This window comes from Gossypium hirsutum, chromosome A05 (genome assembly GCF_007990345.1).
Source record: "Gossypium hirsutum isolate 1008001.06 chromosome A05, Gossypium_hirsutum_v2.1, whole genome shotgun sequence".
Classification (NCBI taxonomy): domain Eukaryota; kingdom Viridiplantae; phylum Streptophyta; class Magnoliopsida; order Malvales; family Malvaceae; genus Gossypium; species Gossypium hirsutum.
The window spans coordinates 106211130-106231209 of record NC_053428.1 but is presented as its reverse complement, the minus strand read 5'-3'; the positions used below and the strand labels follow the sequence as shown (position 1 = coordinate 106231209).

The 20080-nt window shown below is 29.0% G+C and overlaps 1 protein-coding gene and 1 long non-coding RNA gene across 3 annotated transcripts in view; one reads left to right on the top strand and one right to left on the bottom strand.

Moving 5' to 3' along the window:
• LOC107960918 (ABC transporter I family member 10) overlaps positions 1 to 20080 on the top strand; it is a 54568-nt gene that overhangs the window by 19596 nt on the left and 14892 nt on the right. The gene's annotated exons all lie outside the window — the stretch shown is intronic.
• Positions 6956 to 7840, bottom strand: LOC107959609 (uncharacterized). Its single transcript, XR_001700848.2, has 2 exons — positions 7521 to 7840; positions 6956 to 7133 (listed from the first exon to the last, which is right to left on the bottom strand). It is a non-coding gene; the product is annotated as an uncharacterized lncRNA (long non-coding RNA).

Below are 20080 nucleotides of genomic sequence, written 5' to 3'. Positions count from 1 at the left end.
GAATTTGCCAACTTTCAGCACTGGGTTTTTCAGATTACCATATATGCCATGTTTAGGGAGTGCAAATATCTGGGGAAAAAATGGCTTTTATAATGGGCAAATAGCATTGGTCATATAAGAAAAAGTAGGCTGCCATTATGAGTTTGATAAACTGTTGGTTCTCTTTTAATTTTGAAAAAATGGCCTGGATTATAAGAGTTGGCTATATTGCGAGTCATGCAGATCTTGGCAGGTCTTTTGACCCCTACAAACGGGGCTTTACAAGTTAGGAGGCCCAAGAGTTATGTATTCCAATATCCAGACCATCAGGTTGGTTCTTTTCCTTGGGAAGTACTCTTTTATAAATAAATTTCAAGATATAATATTTTTATCATTGGTAATTCATTTTACAATTAGTGGGATTAATTTGTATATGGGTAATCCCTGAGTGTATATATGGTAATTTGTCTATGCTTACTACTTAATCAGCTTCTTCCCGAATTGGATTATACAGATTTTATATATCTATTTAAGAAATTTAACTACGTATACCACTAAATAAAAAGTTCAAGAAAGAAAATTTGGTATTGAGACTACTAAATTTATATTAATTTATAAACAAATTATTTGATAAATTAATTTCAACGTTAATACATGTATATCATTATTTTCTTTTATTAATCAGTTTCCTCCCAAATTGGATGTTACTAATCTCCTAACACTAAGCACCCAAATTTCAAAGGAAAAGGATGCTTCAAATTGATTCACACACGTAACTTGGTCCACTTCCCTCCACTGTTTTTACTTAATTACGTCAATAATCAATAATTTATTGCATCATAGAACGAAGCACGAAGTCTTACATAAAACCCTGTTACGAATTACGTACCAAAAAAAAACGCAGCAGAACCACCCAACTTTATTCCCTTCAACACCATAGAACTCCTCTAACCACAGCTACTCTCCAACCGCCCGACGGGGAGTTACCTGCAGATATTGAGAAAAAAATAAATTTTTTATTAAACAGTAACAACTCATTGAAATTTCATTTAGAGCACATGAGTTTTTGAATGGATGAATATTGAGGCAGATTGAAGGGCTCTCATCAACCCAACCCAAGCATGAAAAATAAAATCTACACAAATCACAATGTGTGCTAGTTTCTGTTCGTAATTTTAATTGAATGATGATGGGGATGCAGCTACGGCGTGCTTTGGGGAAGATCAAACCCAGTTCCCATCAAGCAATCTTTTTGCAGCGGCGGGTGATGGGATATGGGACAATGGAGCATCATGCGGAAGGAAATACCTGGTGAGATGCATAAGCTAAAAAGGGAAGAGAAATGAACGTTTTACCATCAAACTTATTCATTAATCTCGGGAAGTTCTACATCAACTTCGGCCTCCCCAGAGATAGTAGCAAGACGATTTGTAGTAACAGTGGCACGGTTTCTTCGTCTGATGCAAACAAGCACGAGGTTGAGAAGAAAAATAACAGCGATGCCGGTTAGCTGGATCAATGCCATGATTTTTGTGTCCCCCTCCATGTTAATGTCCCCTGAGAAACCCAACGAAAATCTTGATGATGAAGATTTCATAGAAAATCCCATTGTTTTTTAGGTTAAGAAGAAATATGTGAAGCACACAAGACGACAAGGATGGCTTTTTTATGTGATCGACCAAGGCGTGGATGGTAGTAAACTAACAAAGCTGGTTTTATATAGGCAAGGTAATGCACAGAAAAAGACAACATGGATGTAGATTTTACGTGGTAATTGGGATATAATTATGTCTCGAGGCCTATTTTTTTGGTCTTCTAAAAAATAATTTTTCTTGAACTATTTGACTAACTAAAATAGTCGAGCCTTTATAGTACATTTCAACCTAGAAGATGTTAGAATTCCTTTCAAAATCAAAGATGATATCATCGATGTTGATTTCCAGCAAGACTCATTTTTTTCCAACTAACTAAATTGGCTTTGTATTTTTCTAACACAAGTGTTAAAGAGCTGTGATTAGCAAGAGTTGTTGAAGTTTTTAAGGGGACCATACCGTGGCGAATGTGTTGAATGTTGAGGAAGGAGAAACAATATAAAAAGGAAACGTAAAAAAGAAATAGAAAAGAAGAAAAAATGAAACTTGAAGAGTTAATATGCAGTATCACTGTTCATATTGATGTCCGCGGAAAACCCCCATGAAAATGATTATGATGATGATGAAGAGTTGTTAGAAAATTCCACTGTTTTATTAGGTTAAGAAGAAATATGTGATGCTTACAAGGATAAATTTTTACGTAAGCGACGAAGGGCTAACAAGGTAGTTTTATAGTAACACTGTACACGTTATATATAAATAAAAATTATTACAAAATAGTTTTTAAAAACATTTTTCGATAATTATTTTTAAATTTTCCTAACAGTTCTAAACTTTTTATTAGAAGCTTTTAAAAAAGACATAGTTTTAAAATAATTATGTAAGAAACGTTGGATATTTATTTAGAATTAAGTAAATATACATTAACGAATTTTGATTTAGAATTTTTTACACTTAGCATCTTAAAAACATTAATTAAAATATTATAAAAAAATTGTTTACGAATTAAATATAAAAACTGTTTTATTATATGAAATTTTTAGTACCGTTAAATTTTATGTTAAATTCATATCCATTACAATATTATTTTTTTGTTACATCATTGTTAATTGAGTGTTTTTTAAGGCTTAATATATTATTTAGTATCCGAGTTTGATACTTTTTCTAATGTAATGCATGTGTTATTTGTTGGTCCAATCTACTATTTGTATTTGACCAAAGTTGTAAATTTTGGTACCCAAAGGTAACGGATGTTAACTTTTCAGTGTCTAATTTAGATATTAGTGTGGATTTGATAAAATTTAGTTGCTAATAAAGAAAAAAAAGTCAAAATAACATAAAAGAAAAAAAAACAAATTCCTCAAAACGAGAAAAATATAGGAACCAATTATAGAATTTAACTTAAAATTTTTGTTTGAAATGATGATTTAATGTGCCGTGTTACCTTACCGTTTTACCATTAACGGCTCGGTGACTAAAATATTACAACACGATAAGATAAGTGACTAAAATGTAACCTAAGATAAACAAAAGTGTCTATTTTGATAGTTTTCTTTTTTTATAATTAAATTTTAATTATATTTAAAAAAGGTTTTTTTACTTTTTAATTAAATAATTTAGATTAAATTATTTGGATATCATATTTTCTGTGATAATTGGGGTTGAAAAAAAGATAATTCCATAGGCTTAAAATTTTTTAATCTTTTAAAAAATAAAAATATTTTTTTTATAATAGACACCTAATTTAAGGCTTAATTACAATCAACTCTATTTTTACAATCTCATTTATCTGTTTAAATTTTGTTAGAGAAGTGGTTGTCATACAAAAATAACATATTGTTATAAAGAGATAATAGTTGTAAATTTATCATAAAATTTCATGGATTTCCTTCAAATAAATAAAGTAACAGATGCATGTATTGTTATTTTTATACATATTTTATTTTACATTCTTTCACATGATTAATTATAAAATTCATAAACATAACAAGTTCAATTAATTAATATAAATTATTAAATTAAATTAATTAATTTAATAAATTTATGATGTTTCAAAATTCATAATAAAATATTTAATTATGGAATTTAATAATTAGGTGAATTCTAGAATTTCAATTTAGCCTTTGCAAAAAAGAAAGGATTTATAACTGTTCGAGACTTCTCAAATAAACTATATATATTGCTTGGGTTCAGATCGAGTGTGAAGTGAAGGATCTTGTTAAGATGTGGGATACCATTGCCAAGTACCAATCGTCCAACCTGTAAAATGGTCGGCTATGCACTCATGCTTATTAAGACAATAATCAATAAGTTCATAATAAAAATCAGTAAACAAAATTAAGGATCACAACGCAAATAAAACTAAAAACACCCAAATCATATTTAAAGCCAAAGAAATCAAATAAGTTGAATCCATTTATTGCATCATAGAACGAAGCATAAAGTCTTACATAAAATCACAAAAAAAAAAAAAACTGTAGCAGCACAAGCACCCAACTTTATTCCAAACACCATCAAACTCCTCTGACCAGAGCTACCATACCACCGCCCGAGAGATCTGCAGATAAATACATTATTGAAAAAAAAATATTTTTATAATAATTTGATTAAATTATAATAAATATAGTATAGAGTTCATGATTTAACCATCTTAACATTTAATTTATTAATTAAACAGTAACAAGTGTTGGCCGAGGGACTTGGCCTTTAGATTGACTGACGAAAGGGTACAAAGTAAAATTTTATTCTATTTATATGTTAGGCCTATTTTATTTTAAAATTAAATTTAAATAGTCCTTAAAAGATATAAGAGTAATTAAAATAAATTTAAATAGTCCTCTAAAATTCTCATTTAAATTATTCAAGATATCTTTCAAAAAATTTTCTCAAGTTTAGATTTAGAAAAACTTTAGGAAATTTTTTGAGGGATATATTTGGGTAATTTAAATAAAAATTATATATATTTTAAATTTTTTTGTTTTTAAAAAAATAAAAAAAAATGAGAAGATTTTATTTTTATTATTCTTATATCTTTTATGGGCTATTTAAATTTAATTTTAAAAGAGGATAGGCCTAACATGAAAATAAACCCTTTTATCTGCAAATCTAAAATTGAAAACTCCAACATTATATGCTTTATAAAAAAGCTAGAAAGGGAAGAGAAACAAACTATACATACCAAGTCATCTGGTCAAGTGGTAGATTAACGTCGGCCACCACAGACATAGTATCAAGATGATTTGGAACGATAGTGGCCACAGGGATAGTAGCAAGATGATTTGGAGCCACAGTGACACGGTTTCTTCGTTTGATGTAATCAAGCATGAGCTTGAACAGAAAAAGAAGAGAGAAGCCGGCAAGCTGAATCAATGCCATGATTTTGGTGTCACCCTCCATGTTAATGTTGCTGGAGAAACCCAACGGAAATCTTGATGATGAAGAATTCTTAAAAAATGCCATTGATTTTCGGTGCTTATCAGGTTAAGAAGAAATATGTCAAACTCACTAAACACTAAGGAGCAGAACTCTGCAACCAAGGCTTTGATGTTTACTGGTAAACTATGAAGGAAGTTTTATAGGAAAATATGTGAAAAGGGCAGATCTTGGCTTTTAGGTTTATGAATATTCCATTTCCTTTTATTTGCTTTTCTCATTCTTTTGCTTTTAGGTTTACGAGTATTCTATTCCCTTTTGCTTTTCTCATTTCGTTTATTCTTTGTCAATGGGACCCGCCCTGAGTATACCACCACCGAATGGAGAGATTTGCAAACCCTAAGATGGAGAGAGAAAGAGTAGATTTTGTTTTTATTATGTAAAAGTTTACAAAAACAATGGAGTTGCTAGGGCTTGTGGTGATTGCAAACTGTTACTCTCTTGTCTATCAAGGCAAAACTAGACTAAGCAAAATTAAGTTAAAAATTTAATTTAATTAATTAATTTCGAAGTTTTCGTTTTTGTAACAATAAAAGGTTAAAATTTAAAAGTTAAAGCAATTTATATATAGGGTAAGGATACCTTCTTAATCTCTCAATCTCATTTTACCCATATTTTACAGCATACAAAATATTTTGTGCAGAAGTTGAGCAAAGAGGAAAGATTTGTATTCTACAAATAATTCATTAGTTTCTAATCAATAAGAACTTGGAATCAATAGACCCAGTCTGTGCACCCCAACTAGGAGACAACAAGTTTAGAAAATTATGATTATCTAGTTTTGTTCTTAAACTCTCCTCTCTCATAATCTTGTCCCCACCCCCAAAACAAAAGAAGGGAAAAAAAGCAAAGTAAACTCTCCTCCGATAATCCCAAACAAATAAGAAGAAGAAAAAAAGGCAACTTCTTGGCAGCAACAAGTTGTTTAGAAAATAATTATTATTTGTAGAAGAGAAATATTATGTGTGTGGGAACTCATATGCAAGCAACTTCTTGGCAGCAACATCGCGTTGCTTGATATAGTTTTGCACTTAAATCCTCCTCCTTTCAACCCCCGCCCCACCCCCCCCCACCCCCCCAAAAAAAAGCAAGGTATCAAAGTCTATGGTTTTGAACCATTATTACTTACTCCACAAGTGTTTGAATTCTCGTCGTAGGAGCTTGTTTTTGCACTCAAGGATGCAGAAATTAATAGAAAACTTGCCTTTTAGTTTCTGAAATAAAATTTCAAACAAATAAGCTTTTTATATATATTACTTGGGTTCATTGAGAGTGAAAGATCTTGTTAAAATGTGGGATGCCATTGCCAGGTGCCAACCATCCAACCTGTAAAATGGCTAGTCATACACTCATGCATACTACTTAATCAGCTTCTTCACAAATTGGATGAAATAGATTTTATATATCTATTTAAGAAATTTAACTTCGTATAACACTAAACAATAAGTTCAAGAAAGAAAATTTAGTATTGGGACTACAAAATTTATATTAATTTATAAATAAATTATTTGATAAATTAATTTCAATGTTAATACATGTATATCATCGTTTTCTTTTATTAATAAATAAATGACTTACAAATGTAAAATTGACTATGTATAACAAAGTTCAAGAAAGAAAATTTAGTATTGGGACTCAAAAATTATATTATTTAATAAATAAAATATTTGATAAATTAATTTTTCGTAGCAAAGCCAACTAAACAAGTCACAAAAAATAAATAATTAAACAAATAAATTTTAAAAAAAAATTATGTCCAATTCTTTAAGGTTGAGTATTTTTTTTCTTTTTATAATCATTATTAAATTAGATGTTACTAATCTCCTAACAGAAAGCACCCAAATTTCAAAGGAAAAAGAAGCTTCAAAGAGATTCACACACGTGACTTGGTCCACTTCCCTCCACTGTTTTTCCTTAATTACGTCAATAATCAATAATTTAATAAAATAAAATAAAAGTTCAATCCATTTTTATTACATCATTGAACGAAACACGAATTCTTACATAAAACCCTGTTACGAATTACTAAAAAGAAAAACAATCGCAGCAAAAGCGCCCAACTTTATTCCCTTCAACATCATAGAACTCCTCTGACCACAGCTACTGTCCAACCACCCGACGGGGAGTGATCTGCAGATATTGAAAAAAATTTAATTTTTATAAAAAAATGAATTAATATTATTAAACAGTAACAACTCATTGAAATTTCATTTAGAGCCCATGATTTTTTGAATGGATGAATATTGAGGCAGATTCAAGGGCTCTCATCAACCCAACCCAAGCATGAAAAATAAAATCTACACAAATCACAGTGTGTGCTAGCTTCTGTTCGTAATTTTAATCAAATGATGATGCGGATGCAGCTACGGCGTGCTTTGGGAAAGATCAAACCCAGTTCCAATCAAGCAATCTTTTTGCAGCGGCGGGTGAAGGGATATGGGACAATGGAGCATCATGCGGAAGGTAATACCTGGTGAGATGCATGAGCTAGAAAGGGAAGAGAAATGAACGGTTTACCATCAAACTTAATCATTAATCTAGGGAAGCTCTACATCAACTTCGGCCTCCCCAGAGATAGTAGCAAGACGATTTGAAGCGACAGTGACACGTGGTTTCATGCGAACTAACACGAGGTTGAACAGAAAAATAACAGCGATGCCAGTAAGTTGGATAAATGCCATGATTTTTGTGTCCCCCTCCATGTTCATGTCCCCGGAGAAACCCAACGAAAATCTTGATGATGAAGAATTCATAGAAAACGCCATTGCTTTTCGGTGCTTATTAGGTTATGAAGGAATATGTGAATTCACTAAACCCTGTTCAACAAGGAATTTTTGCTTAAGGGACGAAGGCTTTGATACGGTTTACTCGTAAACTGAGAAGTTTTATAGGCAAACTTGTGCTAAGTGGTTACTCCGAAAAAAGGACTAAATGTGTTATGGGACTTGTATGACAATTTTTTACGTCAATGTGGGCCCGCCTAAAGACATAAGTATGTATGTGTGACTAATGTATGTGACTATAATGTGTCCCTCTATATATGTGATTATTTTCACCATTCATATGTTGTGAAAAATAATAAAAAATAATAAATTAATAAATATTTAAAAATTGATTATTTTTATTTACATTTTTATATACCATATTACATCTGTCTATAAAGTTATTTGAAATATCATACACTCTATGGTAATTGGGCTATAATAATTATTTTATTGAAATACTACTAATTCCATACACGCTTAATTTAATCTCTATAACAACATATTAAAAACGTTTGCAGTGGACCACATGAGGGAGAAGTTTTTCTTTCAACTACATAACCAAAAACTCCATTTATGACTCCACATGTATGACAATGGAATTTTTCTATAAATCTACCTATGTCAATGCATCTTTGCTTCACATACTTCTTCTTAGCCTAATAATCTCTGAAAAACATTGGAATTTTCTGACAACTCTTCATCATCAACATTTAAGATATTTTTTTTTATTTGCATCTTTACATTTACGTCGTTTTGTATTTCTTTTTATATTCTTTTACATGTCTAATAAAAAAGGTTAGTTTATTTGTTTTTCTATTTATTTTAAGATAATTTTGGGTTTTAACTGTGATCTTATGTGTCACCATACATATGTGATAAAAAATAACAAAAAATAGAAATTAATAAATATTATAAAATATTTGTTTTGATATGATAATTTTTATAATTTTTTAAAGAATTTTATATTTTTTCACATTTTTTATACTTTCTTTACGAATCTATAAAATTAATTAAATATGATACAATAATATAAATTGCTAATTTGAAGGGTAACTATCAATATCATTAACATAAATGTATTACCATTTGTCCGCACATCCCCCAACCACCCCCCAAAAACCAAAACAAAAGGCAGCAGGTTTTACTCAAAGGTGGTCCCAAGTATGTACGTAAAAGAAAACAAAGAAAAAGGGATGGATAGATGGTACAAGCTAATTAATTAATTTGTAACAGTCGATATGTCTTTTTAAGGATGCATGGTTGAAGAGTTCACTCCTAATTTATTATAATTATAATTTATTAAAGTCAGTCAAACATGATATGTACTTTTCTGTAAATTAATAACATCCCGGCGTGCCGTGGTGCGTGCAATAAAAACAGAACCGACAGGCGATAGAGACCCAAGTTGTTCTTGATAAGAAAATAATGAATTATTTGTAGAAGAGAAATATTTCCACAAAATAATTTGTATGCTGTAAAATATGTGTCAAAATGAGATTGAGAGATTAAGAAGGTACCTTACCCTTATCCTATATATATATATTGCTTTCATTTTAATATTTTAACCTTCAATTATTATAAAAATGAAAACTTGGGAAATAAATAAATTAAATTAAATTTTATTATAATTTTTTTAAAAGAATTCATGCTTACCATCTTAAAAACATTAATTATAAATATAAATCAAATCATTTGAGAAAAAAAATGATGGTCCTACCAAATGCAATGTTTATATTCCCTATCACCTGGGGCATCCTCGGTTTGGACATCCTAATCCTCGTGTTCTGGATAAAATTTTAAATTAGTTTATAATTCACAAACTATATTAATCGTAATTCTTGTAGCCGTAGGCCGACTTTTTCCAGAGACTCTTTACAAAGTAACAAGCCATTACATCTAATTTTTAACGACATCTAGGGGTCATCGCCCATTTTATCGATCCACACTTAAAACTAAGTTTACTAAAGCGAATTATTTTCTTATTTATAAGTTAAGAAAGAGTTATGGTTAGCCGTAGGCATTATATAAAAAAAAAATAGATATGATCAGATCTTATAATAAAATTGTTAAAAAAAAACTAAAACTGAAATTCCTTTACTCAAACATTGTTTCAAAACAAAAATATAATCTTTTTATACTGATGGTGGTGATGGTGAATTTCAAAAATTAGATTCCTATTTAAAATTACATGAAATTATGTGTTTATGTAATGTCCAGAAAGTCATTTAGTAACTGAATTTGAGTATAATTACTTGTAATTATACAATAATTGCTTGTGTGGGTAACCATTGTAATTATAATTGCTTGTGTGGATAACCATTGTAATTATTGAGTCTTACTAAATATGATATAATTGTAACACCCCAATTACATTTTCTAATTCTTAAGGGAAGGGTAAGGATTGGAGTAATTACACCTAAATCTAATTACCTCACGGCTTTACAAATACTTATACATTGTATTATAAGTATGAGCATCTATGAGTATTTGGGATGGTCATGGTAAAAATATTAAAACTATATTATAAATCCTAAAAATATTATATTATAAAAATTAATTTGTGTCTTTTAAAAAGTTATGACAAAAAAAAAGTATAAAAAAATAATTTATGTGTTGTAAAAGTATTATATTATTTAAAAAAGTTATATATATTATAAATTTTATATTATTCTTAATTAAAATTACTTATTATAAAAGTGTTATAACCCAATATAAGTCTTTATATAAATTAAGTTTATATAAGTTTTTATAATCAAAATTATAGACTATTTACATTGTGAACCCAAATATAATATGGTAAATGCTAGTTATGCAAATACAAAAGGTTTTCTTGCACCATGTCCATGGGGTACGACATCATTTGAGAGATTGGAGTCAGACACAAACGCCAAAGATAGTTCACAAACTCTTTAATTTGAAACATTTAAAACTTTCAGCTATGGTTGAGAAAACATTTGTTATTCTAAAAAAAAGATTTTCCTTATTAATACCACCACCTCAGTATAGCATAAAAAAAAGCTAGATTATAGTAGCATATTGCATACTTCGTAGTTTTATTCGTAGATGGAACTGAAATGATCTATACTTTGAATAGTACAAGGAAGAATGAGATCAAGATAAAGTTAATGATGAGAAGAGTATATGTTGAATGTTAAAAAAAATAATCTAACACATATGGAGTCCTACAGCAATTAGAAAAATTGCATATAATATTTACGTTTCTTGTTATTTTTATTAGTAATTATATTATCGACTACTTTCTTTAACTAACATATTACATATAATGATTTGATTTCAATTTTGTTACTCGTTTAGAATTTTTTTTATCGTATTGATATTTTTATAGTAATTAATATTTTTAAAACATCTAGATTATGTATCTATATAATTACAATTTGTACTATCAAACATGATATAGAAAATTGTGATGTAATTACAAAATGTTAACCAAACAAGTCTAAAAAATTACAAATCTTTATACCCTAACAATTACAGTTGCATGAAATTACTTTATACCGTACGAACATAACTTTAGTGTCACCTCCTTATACTCCTCAACAAGTAGCTTTAGTTTAATGCCGATATCGGCATGCTATTGAGACTGCACGTACTTTGTTACATCAATCATCTTTACCCCCAATTTTTTGGAGTTATGCCTGTCACCAAGCTATATATTTAATAAATCGGATGACTACACACCTAACTTGCAAAATAAAATTAAACTACCCTTTGAAGTTTTAATCCAAACTGTTCCTAATTATGATTCTATCAAAGTGTTTGGATGTTTATGCTACTCGTGGCTCAAGCATAAATTAGAGCCTCGCTCTATACCATGTGTTCTTTTAGGTTTACAGCCACTAATGTTTTGATCCGATTAATTCCAAGCTATGTATATTCAGGGATGTACTGTGTTTGGAAGATAATTTTTCCTTCGAAAATACGTTTTCGAATTTAAAAAATAAGGATAATATTTCTTGGAATATTCTTTCTACTAAACAACCTAAATTGGGCAACGATTTACTTTTGAAATCTTCGTATTAGTTGCCATCGACAAGTACATTGTTGCCAACCCATTCTCAACAATCTCAATCACTCTCTTCCGGATCCAATTGCTCATGTATTATTTCTCCTTCACCATCGACTTTAGCTTTGTAAATAAACCTTGATATGTTCCAACTGCCATCCACTACAACTCCACATCAAGCTTCTCCCCATCCAAGTGCTGCTCCTTCAACTCATATGCTTTCCTCTCCACCTCTTCTAACTTATCACCACCGACCAAGACCACCCTCTCTCAGACACCAAGTCTACTTCCCTCTACTACGACTCAGCCATCACATTCGATGGTATCTCTACAAACAAACCCTGATTCACCCACAACCTCTCAAACAGTAACTGGAACTCATCCTATGGTAACTCATTCACAAACAAACAGTCTTAAACCTTGCGAATTCCTCACCAAAGTTTATTATACAATTTTATGAATTTCCATTTAATAAATAAGGTATAACATACGCATGCATTATTACTTTTATACATATTTTATTTTACATTCTTTCACATGATTAATTATAAAATTTATTTTGAGTTACTAAATTCAAGTAATCGATTTTCTGAATTTACGATATTCTAAATTCCTAATAGAATATTTAATCAGGGAACTTAATAATTTCTTGAATTGATATTTTTAATTCTATTGATTGAAGATTATTTTTATTTAGTAAAATATGACTAATGGATTCCTTCACGTTAAATTTAATTATTTTATTCAAATAATATTTTTGTTAAGACTATTTTTATTTAATAAATGATAATTAAATTTTTTTTAGAAACTTGGTTATACTATAAAGAGGGTGGTTACTATATATATTAAAGATAATTATGTGCTAATTTGGATATAGTTATGTCTTCTGAAAAATATATTTTTTTAAAATTATAATTATGTTATTTGAGATAAATATAAAACATTTAAATTATAATATATTTTATTAAATTTAAAATAACAAGGTTGGGTATCGCGCGCACAAGTAAAATTTTAAAAATAATAAATAAATAATTTTAAAATTATTAATTCATTCTGTATGTTATGTATGTTATGTTTATGTTAATGTGATGTGGGCCCTGAAAATGACATAAAATTGTGCATCTTGCATCAACTAAAACGAATCTCTTTTAGATTTGTACCAAAAAAAAAAAAACACCATCTCTTTCAAAGCCTATTTGACTGTTCCAACCTAGAAGATGTTCGAATTCATTTCAAAATTAATGTTGACAACCTTTAACTGTTTTAACCATCTCTGTTTTCCAGCTAATTAAATATTGCCTTTTTATTTTTCTAACACAAGTATTAAAGAGGTGTCAAGTTGTTGAAGTGCTTAAGGGGACTATACCGTGGCGATGTATACGAGAATGACGATGATGAAGAGTTAGGGTGAGTTTGGATGGGCGGTGCGTTTAGCTGCGGTTAGCGTAAAAACAGCGGTGGCGGTGAGATTAGATACTGTAGCGATACTGTAGCGTGAGATAAAAAGTAAGTTAAACGCACCGCACCACAGTCAATCGCCCATCCAAACGAAGCCTTCGAAAATTCAATTGTTTTATTAGCTTAAGAAGAAATATATGAAGCTTACAAGGATAAATTTTTACGTAAGCCATGGACTAACAAGCTAGTTTCATAGAAAGGTAGTGAACACTGTACACGTTATATATAAATAAAAATTAATACAAAATAGTTTAAAAAAATATTTTTTGGTAATTATTTTTAAACTTTCCTAACAGTTCTAAACTTTTTATTACAAGCTTGATAGGCGTCGAAATCACTAAATATAAATTTCTACGACAAATATAACATTATAGAGCAATAGGGTCGAATCTACAGGAACTGACTATCTAATTTCTTCTTTTTCCGTTACCAGAATCGATGTCGCGATCACAGTTATGCCTACGATCTATGTGTAGAAATGCTGAAAATAAAAATAAAAATAGAGGGTTTAAATTGCTTAAGATAATAAAAGAAGAAAAGATTAAGAAGGTACCCTTACTCTTACCCTATATATATCGCTTTCACTTTAATATTTTAACCTTCAATTATTACAAAAACAAAAACTTGGGAATTAAATAAATTAAATTAAATTTTATTGTAATATTTTTTAAAATTATATCTTTACATAAACATTCCATTACAAAATCTATAAGAAAACGAAAACTTGAAAAATATGGAGAACAAAATAAAGATGAAAATACTGAAACACCCAACCTCCGAAGTTCGTTTATGTAGGCAAGGGAGTCTCTAGCAATTCCTTTTTCTTTGTATACTTTCACGTAGGGGTGCGTAAAATCCGATTCAATTCGAAAAATTCGATAAAAAATTCAAATTTTGAATTAAATAGTTCAAATTATTTGAGTTAATCAAGTTATTCGGATCAACTCAAATAAAAAAATAAGTTTTTCGGTTTAACTCGAATATGAATTACACAATTCGAGTTATCCGAAAATCCGAATAAGAAAAGATAAAACTACATAATTTTGATAAATGTTTACTTTATTAAAAGTTAAAATTCAAAATAATTAAGTTAAAAGGTAAAACTACATCGTTTTGATAAATTTTTACTCATTAAGTTAAAAGATTAAATCATTATATTGTTCATGTAGTTAAATAATCTTGTACTTCGTCTACTAGTTAAATAATCAGTCCATCTAAATGCAACATTAAGTATAAATAATAGGATTCATTAACTCGACTCGATTTGACTCGAAATTTTTTGACTCGATTTGATTCGATTCGAAAAAATTTCAAAATGAGTTCGGTTGCTAAAATAGGATTTGTCAACTCGACTAACTCGAAAATTTTTTATTCGATTCGACTCGACTCGATCGAATACTCACCCCTACTTTCACGTACTTGGGACCACCTTTTTTATTTGTAAAATTTTGAGAGTCACGTGACTAAGTTTGTAGAAAAACCAATAATCATTTATTAAATAAAAATGTTCTTAAAGAAAATATTATTTCAATAAAATATTAAATTTAACTATGAAAAAAATCTATTATCATGTTTTATTAAATAAAAATAATCTTCAATCAATGGAATTAAAAAAATCAATTTAAGAAACTATTAAGTTTTTGATTAAATATTCTATTATGAATTTAGAATATTGTAAATTTAGAAAAATTGATTACTTGAATTTAGTAACTCAAAATGAATTTTATAATTAATCATTGATAGGCATCGAAACCACCAAAAATAATTTTTGTAATAAAATAACTCTAAACAGTAGTAAAGAATAGTAAGGTCGAGTCTACAGGGATTAAATATTATGATCAACTTCCGTGTTTTTCTTATGAACAAAATTTCAGTCGAGTCGATAATCGTGACAATAGTTGTGTGCACGACTCCAAACGAACCTGCTAAAAAATATATTAAATAAATCAAGGGAGTTTTAAAATTTTTAGAAATTAAATAATTGAGATAGTATAAATAAAGAATTAAATAAATCAAAAATAAATAAAATTGGGAAATAAATTCGAATTTTGTAAATAGAGATAATAAGCCTTACTCCTACACTCGGTGGATTCCGGTTTTTGAATCGATCCTCAAAAGTTAATTTTCTCCTTCAAACAATAAGCTGATTATAGCAGTTAAGAACGTCTTAGTCGTCAATTCTTCCTCTCATAGATAGTTGCGGTACGTCCTGTAAACCAACCGTTACTGATTATCTAACTGAGATACACTTAGATTAACGACCTCAATCGCGCGAGATGTTTAAACCTGATCACTTCTCTCTTGATTTGTTCTCAGAGATCCAAATATATCACGGTTAGCTTGTTTCCCCAACTGTTCGCAAACATGACTTCAAGCTAACGCACTTTTTGATTTGAAATCGAGTTAACTTTAAGGGATGAATTTGTCAATCTCGATACTTAGGAAAAATAATGAATACCGATTGAAAGGATTTTTATACGGATACGTATCTCACGATTCACGATTGAAAAGAATACTAACCTAAAGCTAAGTTGGAATTTAGTGAAATATAAATGTTATAGGCCAATTTTGGCCCATCTACATTAAACTCCATGACCCATGACCCATTTACATTTTTACAAAAAACCATTAACCCACTTAAACCTCAACCCATCTCCAACAACCCATCAGCTAAACCTACCCAAGCCCATCTAAACTAGCCCATTTACAACCGAAACCCTAGCCCCATTTTCGGCTTCCACTTGTTTTGACACCAGCCATCAGCCCCATACCCTAGCGCCCCAGCTCTCCATGCCACCATGTCGGCCACCATGCCCCTCGCATGCGGAGCCACCACGCACGCCACCACGCCTCTGAGGGTCATCTGACACCTGCAAAGTGAAGCAAGCACCAAGACAGAAGCAGACAAATAGAGAATGACAAAGAAAAACAATATTTTTCTACTGTTGTAATCGGCTATAAAGCCGAGAAGAAATCAAAACAAATGGGGGGGAATTTTTCTATCAATACAAAGGATTTTTCTTTGTTTTAAATACTAGCAGAGCAAATACAAGAATAATTCCAAACATCAGAGCAGTAGAATAGCATCAAATCAAACTAAAACCTAAGGTGAATTTTCTATTTTTTATTTTTTTCATTTTATTTTCGAAATTAGTTCTTCTGTATCTGTAAAGACATAAAAATAAATAAAGGAATAATATTATAAAACGTAAAAAAAAAATTACCTTTTCCAGCCACCGTGCAGGCGACGGTCCGGCGATCGGACCAGTGACCGGCCCTTGGCCGGCAGCCCCCACTCTCCTTTCCCCTCTCCCTCCTCTCTCTTCCTCTCCTTTCTTTTTTTTTCCTTTTCTCCCCTCAAATGATTTTTTTTTTCTGAAAATGGGCCTATTTATAGTCCTCCAAAACGACGTCGTTTTGGGGGCTACACTTAAGCCCCAAAACAACGTCGTTTTGGCCTAACCCGTTTGTTGACCCGACCCGTTCCAAGGATCCGCTTGTTTTTCACTGGAAGGGCTAATTGCACTTTTAGCCCCTCCATTTTTTCAAGCCTTTGCAATCAAGTTTTTTTATTATTTTAAAATTTGCCCCAGGAAGTTGTTGCGCTTTTCAATTTAGTCCCCACTGATATGTTGTGTTTTAATGGGAAGGAATATTTTCTATTTTAGTCCTCCTAGGTTATGCGCGTATGACATTTTGATCCTTTTTCTTTATTTCTCTTTAAAATTGCCCCAGAACTTTGTTTTTGTTCAAAATTTAGTCCTTTTTTAGATGTTAGTTTATTTTCGTATTATTTTCGTTATTTTGTTTCATTTTAAATATTATTTGATTATCATTTATAAATATTAGTGTATATTTTATTATATATGTATATATATACTCTTTATGTATGATATTTTTTTAACATTATTATATTTACTATTATATTTATTATATTTATTATATTATATTTTACTTTCCTTACCTTATTATTATGTCATAGTTTCTCTTGTATCTTTATTATTATTGCTATTATTGTTATTATTATTATTATTATTTATTATTATATTTGTATAATACTATTAATAGGTACTTTTAACATTATTATCTCTAATATGTAAATGTTATGTAAATATTTTAATACTATATTACGTATGTATTTTTCATCGCCATATTATGTATATATTTTTAATGCCATGTGTACACTTTGTAATACTATTATTATGTATATATTTCAATACCATTAGTTATACATTTTTGTACTATTTCATATATATATATTTTCTATATTATCCTTATTATTAGTATTAATATTAGTGTGTATTATTATATGTACATATACTCTCAATATTATATTCTTATACTCTTAATACCATATTATTCTTATTATTTTCACTATTATTACTTACTTTTAATATTATTGTTATAGTTTACATATATGTATAGATGTTTTCATGTACTTATCATAAATGTATCATTTTCTTATTTTATTGGGTACATACATTTTTTATTATATATATGTATATGTCTATACTCTATTAGTTAGTTTCATATGCTAATTTATGTGTACATTTCTCATGCTATCTCAGGTATGTATTTTTATATAATCCTTATTATTGTTATTAATACTATTATGACATACATGTATATGTATATATAGTAGTTTTCATCATTTCATTCTAATATTTTGTATTATTTGTTTCTTTTTTTTATATTATTATATATTGGTGTATAAATTTCTTATGTGCATACATTTTTCAATATTTATTTTATATATATGTAAATATTATGTATATATTTTTAAATACTATATTGTATATATATATTCTTAGTACTATATTACGTATATATTATGTATATATATTTATTTTTACCCCTATTATATTTATTATTAATATTAATACATTTGTTTTATCATACGTATATATATACCTTTTTAAATATTGTTTTTTTATATATATATGTATATATTATGTAAATATTTTATTGTTACTAGTTATATTTTTACTATCTTAGGTATACACTCCAAACATTATATATAGTTTACATACATACTCTTAATATCATGTGTATACATTCATTACTTCTATTTCATGTTTTATTCTAGTATTACATGTATCTTCATTGTTTGTAATATTATTGTCACACTTATATTTGCTTCAATATGCTTCTAGATCTGTCTTTTTGCTTATTTTTATTTATTAATTTGCTTTACATTGTTTCGAACATATTTATTCGTGTTTTTATTTCAATAAGCAAGGCAACGTACCGATTTAAACACTATGTCATCGATTTCATCGCTATGTTGGGTGAATATCAATCGACTCGTGTTAAAACGGTATATCCTTCTCAAAAGAAAACGAAACTTGAAATTTCTTGTGTTTTACTCGGTCACGATTCAATGTTACTTTGAACTTGCAATTTTGAAAATTAAGACAACACTTGTTTATAAGATACCAATTTTGGGCGTCGCGAGGGTGCTAATACCTTCCTCGCGCGTAACCGACTACCGAACCCTAAATTTTCTCTGGATTTTAATGGAGACCTAAACTCAGCCTTTTATTTGTTTTAATAAGAGATCTAATAGGTGTCCGATCACACCTAGGAAAAAGGATCGGTGGTGACTCCCTGTTTATTTCAAAAATCAAACGTCAAATTTCAAACTTTTTTTCAATAAATCGCCATAATTAGCAACCAAGCTAAGCTAAAATTTTTACGTCGCTACAATAAATTTAATCATGCTTCCGTTGGCTATGGAGTGGATTAGAATAAAAATAGTGGAAGTTGAGAAGGAAAGAGTTTTGGAAAGCAATTAAACAAATTTTGCAAAAATAAGTAAATGGAAATGGGATAGCAGTAAGCTACTGACACATGAATTTGGAAGGGAAACAAAATAATTATTTTTTTAATTCCAAGTGAAATCAAATGTCTTTTCAAACTACTGCAAATGTCTATTTATATACAAATATTTTACTAAATTTGTTCTAACTAATCACTGCAAACAATAAAATTAAATAAAAAAATTAGAATTTCTTCTAATTTTAGCTTTTACAAGATTAAAAGAAATCTCATAAATCTTTGGCTATTTCCAAGTTTTTTATTCTGTCCCACTTTAATGATTATGCTGCAAATTAATTATTTTTTGCTTATTTTTTACTCACAGCATCCTTATTACATTCCTGACAAGATTAAAACATAAAATCACTAATTTGGCAAAAACTAATTCAAGAATTAACAGATTAAAACACAAAAAATCATACAAATATAAAATAAAATATGTATAAAACCAATAATGCATGCATATGTTATACTTTAGTCATTTAATGGAAATTCATGAAATTTTATAGTAAAATTACAATAATTATCTCTCCATAACAACATATTAGAAAAAGACTTATAACAAATTAAGCATCCACTCTCAACACTTTGAGACCTTGAAATCTTCGATAGTCATACAACACGGAGAATGACGGCTCTAACATCCCTTATCTCATCTCAATTATTTAATAATATTACATCAAACTTTTAATTTAAAAAATTTAATGAGTTAATTATAAATTTTTTATAAAATATCATTTAATAATTGAAATGGAATATAAAAAAAAAGTGATGTTCGATTTCCTACAAGCTTTTACAAATAAATGTTCAGAGATCATGTAATTAAATAAATAAAATTAAATAAAAATAAGTAAATGCAATTTAAAATGATTACTTTAAAATGTTTAAAAACAGTATAATTAAATAAATAAAATTAAAATAACCAAAAATTATAAACTGGAACGTTCCAATAGCGCATGAAATTTATTGGGTTATGTTCATTATCAGTGCCGGGTGAGAATGACCTTCGATTT